The following is a 5718-nucleotide window of genomic DNA, read 5'->3' on the forward strand; positions in this document are numbered from 1 at the left end:
CACAAGGGCTCCCCAAACACAGAGACCAGCCCCAGGTGCACACTCGTGACAGAGAAGGTGGGCTGGTCGCAGACACCTTGTTTTGGTTACTTGCTATTCCTTCCCCCACACGCCCTTTCATTGTCCTGGTCCTTAACCTTTAACTCCTGTAAGAAGCTGGGTTTGCAGATTTCTGAAGACATTTTGCAGTGTGCAGACCTGTTTCACCTTTGTTCCCCATCCTTGGGTCTGGAGATAAAGGCGGAAGACAGTACTCCATGAAAGCAACAATCACAAACCTCAGGTATGCTCACCCGCAGGTGCCTCAGACTTCAAAGAAATGGCAAACGAGGCATCTCATTGTATACATGGCCCTCTTTAAGTACACTTGTATGTACATAAAATGAAATTGTACTGAAGTAAATCTTATTGCTGAACGTTTGCTTTCCGGAAGACACTTTGGTGTAAAAGTTCCTAAGAAAATTTGTTTTTTTAAAGGACCAAAAGTGGGGTGAATGTTTCATGGGTAAAGACCTTTTTCGTAACGAGTGAAGGTGAAATGAGCAGACTGTGCAACTCAGATTCCAGCTGCATCCCCGTCACTACCCTCGGGAGTGTGCTGGAAGGACCCCAGAGAGCTGGCCCACTGCGATGAGCTTACAGCCTTGGGGCCCCAAACTGGAAGGATGGTCAGCATTCCTGGTTCTCTGGGTTCAGCAAGACCTGACTGAGGTGGGTGGGAGGTGAGTAGGAACACAGCTTTGCCCAGAGCTATCTCGTTGGCCTGTGCTAGAGGGGGAACAGAAGGTCAGAGCAGGCCTGGGTGAACCCAAGGTGCTGGCTGAATGTAATTTTTTTTTTTTTTTTTTTTAATAAAGGGACTCTCTTTTCTGGTTGTTGGCTGAGTATGTAATGTCCACTCTGGGTCATCTAAGGGCCAAGACCAAGTACTCTGTTCCTGCTGTGACCCGTGCTTCTGCTACCACGTGCTGCACAAGGTAGGTACCTCAGAGTCCTAGCTGAACAGCTCATAGAGAGACAGGTCTCACCCTTTCTTCTCCACCTGCATCTTACAGAGGTGGAAAGTAGGAACTGCAGCCCAGCAAGCCACGGACCCAGGCAATCCTAAAACTGCAAAGTCACCTGTGTTGATTCCAGCCAGCTTTTAGTAAGTAAATCCGTGACTCTTGTAAGAAGAGATTTCAGAAGATGTGTACCTTCTACAGAATTCACATTTAGTGAGGGGCGTGTGAAAAGGTATACACAATTTTAATCTTTTTATTTTACTAATAGCGTATCTTAATGATTGAAAAATAGAAATTCCTGTAAATAAAAAGAAAACCAGAAAGTACTCATACTTTACACACCTAGTGTTCACGATCTAATGGGCCTGCTTCGCCTTCCCCTCTCTCTTCTATCTGAGCCTCCACGATGGACGGGACTCACCTGGTACAAGTGACACGGGGTCGAGCTGGACTGTTGGTTTTCTGCTCCGCCTCTGCTTCCTCTCCGCATCCTGGACTCTAAAGAAGATGAATGAAATGTCTGCTCTGGTTGCTGGCTGTTTCATCTCCAACTTAACCTCAGTCTGTGGTTGTGGAGGGCCTCAGAAGTCAGGAAGGTCCCCCGCCGCCAACATGGGGAGGGTGGGGCTGGACCCAGGTTCCAGCCCAGCCCTGACACGCAGTGCGCTCAGTGGGACATGTTGGCATGCATGCAAGGCTGTAGCGCTGCCAGCCCCCATATGCTGCCTTCTTGAGGGCTGGCGGTGCCCTTCAGGACTGGCTGCATCCTTCGTCCCATTTGAGTGGGCAGTAGTAGATAATAAAATCTCAGAATATCCCTTGACCCCTGACCATCCAGGCAGGCATCTGTGGTCCTCCAGCTCAGGCCTGCCTGGGCCCTGTCAAGCCCCTGTGGCCAATCACTGAGCTGACCTTGCTGCTGGGCAATTGAACAGCTACCTGGGCAGCGTAGATGGCCCCTTGGGATGTTTCAGTTCCCTACATCCATGTGATTGAGAAAAGGGCCTCCTCCCTCATAGCCTCTCAGCCTTCTGAGAGGAAATAACCCTGTAGACATTGAGTGTGGCCCTGGCCACAACCAGCATACAGCAGACCGTGGCCCTGCAATCCTTTGGCCTTTGGGTTGTTGCAAACCTTTGACATTCATACTCATTAAAAATCAAAGGTATGGGAGCAAGTGGCTTCCCAGCTGGTGTTCTCACTCTGAGGCCACGTGGTCTCCAGGAGCCACGTGCATCCCGGGCCCAGTCCCTGCAGCCTCCGGAAAGCCAGCCAACTGTGGATTCCACGGTATAGAATCATCCTTGAGACACTGCTCCGTTGAGTAACAGTTTCCTTACCACCTACCGTTTGGTTTCTGTTCTCTGTAAAGGAGAGAGCAGAGACTGGGAAATGAGCAAATGTGTTCTGTGGAGATGGGTGATTAATGTAGTCAGAGGGCAGGTGTGACTCCTGGGCTCCCACCTCCCAGGGACACAGATGAAGTCTGTGTGCCTTTTGAGGTACACTGGCAATCAGGGGCAGCCTCTGATATGAGGCCCTGATGCCCAAAGCAAGAGTCTTGAGTTTACCACCAACAGCGAAGTTGCTATTTTAGCTAGTGGAAGAGCTTCCTGCCATCAAGGGAGGACAGCAAGAGCCCTGGATGGGTGACCACAGTCACTGACCTTAACTGAACCTCTTCTTTTCTGTTAAAATGGACATTGAGTGGGTGTCGCCTGGAGTTTCTGGAAGCCCTGGATGCAGTGAGAGAGAGTGTTCCTGTGAATGGGGCCACCCAAAGGCATTTAGCAGGACAAAGGATTGGAGAGAGACCAGATCACACTGCAAGAGAGTGAGCCACCAGAACTGCCAGGTCCAAATCCACTCTTAAACCTGTCTCTTGCAGTTATTAATTTATTTCTATTGTTTAAAAATAATGTTTTATTTTACTTTAGTAAGTGTGTCCAGTCCATTGGAATCAAAAAAGTCATAGCTGATACATCAGAACGAATAATCCCTGAGACTCCCTTGGGTGCCCTACTGGATGGGGCATGGCTGGGCGAGATGAAGACACTGAGTAGGGTCCGAACTTAGGGGAACTGCCAGACTGCTGTGTCTCTGTTCCTTCCCTGTCCCAGGAGAGCGAAATCCCGGAACAGTGAAAGGACAAGCAAAATGGGGAAGAGGTCTTTTGGTGGCTTAACTGTTCTGTTTGTATTTTCCTTTGTTATGTTCCGTTTTGTTAATGTGTGTTTTTACTAGGAAGTTACCCATTTTCTCTAGATTTCTAGTGTGACACAATAGGTTTCTCATTCTAGTTTTCAACCGAATTGTCACTTATTAACTGACATCCATACTTCATTTGGGTTTCCTTTGTTCTAACTTTTTGTCTTCCAGGATGCCATCCAGTGTATCACGTGACATTTAGTCATCATGTCTGTTTAGACTCTTCTGGGCTTTCACAGTTTCTGAGACTGTCCTTGTTTCTATGACCTTGACATTGGTGAGTAGTACTGGTCAGATATTTTGTTGACTGTCCCGCTTTGGAATTTACTTGGTGTTTATCTCAGGATTAGGCTTGAGTTATGGATTTAAGTAAGCAGATCACAGAGGTAAAGTGCTTTCTCATCACTTTATATCAAGGGAACAGGCTCTCAAGGCAACTTATCACTGTTACTATTAACTTTGGTCACCTGGCTGAGGTAGTTTGTCAGATTTCCCCACAATGAAGTTAAGTTTTTCCCATTTCCGTGCTGTGTGTCTTCTTTAGGAGGAAGCTACTTTGGGAACCAGCACTTATGGAGACAGGAGTTATCTCCACCTCCACAATCCATGGATGGCTGAGTGTCCACATCAATTATTTGGACTTCCACATAGGAGATTTCTATTCAACTTTATTGATCAAAACAAACAAACAAACAAACAAAACCCTGTGCAGTTACTTATTTTTACCAGCATGGACACCTGTGGACAGTTTTTGTTTGTTTGTTTTTCTTTGTTTTTTTAACTTTTTGTTATAATCCAGCAGTCCAGATTTTGTTGCTAAGTTCATTCCTACTTTGGCTATTGAGAGCTCTTTCCATTGGCTCCTGTTTTCCTTTGACATCATTCCACCCTGTGGACTTTTTTTTCTTGATAATTCCTTATTTTCTGATATAAGATTCAAGATTGGAGCTTCCCTGGTGGCGCAGTGGTTGAGAATCCGCCTGCCAATGCAGGGGACACAAGTTCGAGCCCTGGTCTAGGAAGATCCCACATGCCGCGGAGCAACTAGGCCCGTGAGCCACAATTACTGAGCCTGCGCGTCTGGAGCCTGCGCTCCGCAACAGGAAAGGCTGCGATGGTGAGAGGCCCGCGCACCGCGATGAAGAGTGGCCCCCGCTCGCCGCAACTAGAGAAAGCCCTCGCACAGAAACGAAGACCCAACACAGCCAAAAAATAAATAAATAAATAAATAAATTAAAAAAAAAAAAAAAGATTCAAGATTGTCCTGGCTCATATATTTACTGTGTCAGTCCTAGTGTCAGCCATTATTTCAAAGAGCTCTGGTTCCTTTTACTAGAGAATGTTATGAAAAAGTTACATATAGGAGCTGAAAGTGCTCAGCTGACAATGCAAGGAAATATATGCATGTATTCCCACGTCTGTGTATTGCTGGGTCTCAGGGAGGGCTGCTCCACAGTGGCATATCGATTACTTTGAATTACAGTTCCTTAATAAATGGCTGATGCAAGAGGGACACTCTGTCTATGTCCTTGAAAGCAGGAAATAAGTCTCTCATGTGAAAGGTGCAGAAGCCTATATGAACAACCCTTGGTACTTCTTTAATTTACTACCCCAAGCCCAAAGTCTGTTTAGATTCTTCACTAATTGAGTATCACAAACCTAAGTTTCTTTGGCCAGTAAATTCCCCATAACTTTATTCTGTGATGAAATTAAGCCTCACTTTCTGTTACAGTTGGGGAGGGATCTGTAAAGCACCTTGGTTTTTAAAGCAAAGGTTTGTCACTGGAACAAAGTGTCCCCCCAAAATAGTCTGATGCTCAAGATGTCTGTGTTCCGTTCATGTGATAGTTCAGGGCAGGTGGGGGTCGGGGCCCAGGCTCTGTCCTCCTTGTTTCACTTCCCTGCTTTCAGGTGGAGGGCTCCAACCAGCAGGGGATGGGGTGACCACATGGCACCATGCCCTCCGTCCTAGGACACAGGCTGGCCAAGGCCCTCACCACCTCCACCACTTGCCCTTCGGGCTGCAATGGGTGGGAAAGCTGGGAGGTGCAGGCTGGCTGTGAACAGGAAAAAGGGACGTGGGTTCTGGTGGACAGCTGGGCGGCTCTGCTGTGGCAGGGTCACCCGGAAGCTGGCGCACAGCCTCTGGTCCTGTGAAACATGATTACACATCAGCATGCAGTCTCTGATGCTTTGTGGTTCTGGAAATCCTATAGGAGGTGGTTCCGAGCAGATTAAGGTAATGCTCTCAGTGGAGGTGGTGAAGCCAAAGGTCTGCGCTTCAGACTGAAGGTGCTAATGTGGGTGTATATACAGGACAAAACCATCTCGTGTGAATGTAGATCAGGCTCGTTTAAGATCAGTGCAGTCGTGGGGCTTCCCTGGTGGTGTAGTGGTTGATACTCTGCCTGCTGATGCAGGGCACACAGGTTTGAGACGTGGTCCGGGAAAATCCCACATGCCGCAGAGCAGCTATGCCCGTGTGCCACAACTACTGAGCCCCCAC

At 47.7% G+C, this 5718-nt stretch overlaps 1 long non-coding RNA gene across 3 annotated transcripts; it reads left to right on the plus strand.

Annotated features, from left to right (window-relative positions):
* The first annotated feature begins 600 nt into the window (after positions 1–600).
* Positions 601–3731, plus strand: LOC309636398. Of its 3 annotated transcripts, none has more exons than XR_014250015.1 (3): positions 601–711; positions 858–2859; positions 3384–3731. It is a non-coding gene; the product is annotated as an uncharacterized lncRNA (long non-coding RNA). The 3 variants fall into 3 exon arrangements; XR_014250017.1 differs by having other exon boundaries at positions 612–977; positions 1056–2859; XR_014250016.1 differs by having other exon boundaries at positions 612–2859.
* The last annotated feature ends 1987 nt before the right edge of the window (positions 3732–5718 follow it).

This window comes from Balaenoptera physalus, assembly GCF_965194825.1.
Source record: "Balaenoptera physalus genome assembly, chromosome: 10".
Classification (NCBI taxonomy): Eukaryota; Metazoa; Chordata; class Mammalia; order Artiodactyla; family Balaenopteridae; genus Balaenoptera; species Balaenoptera physalus.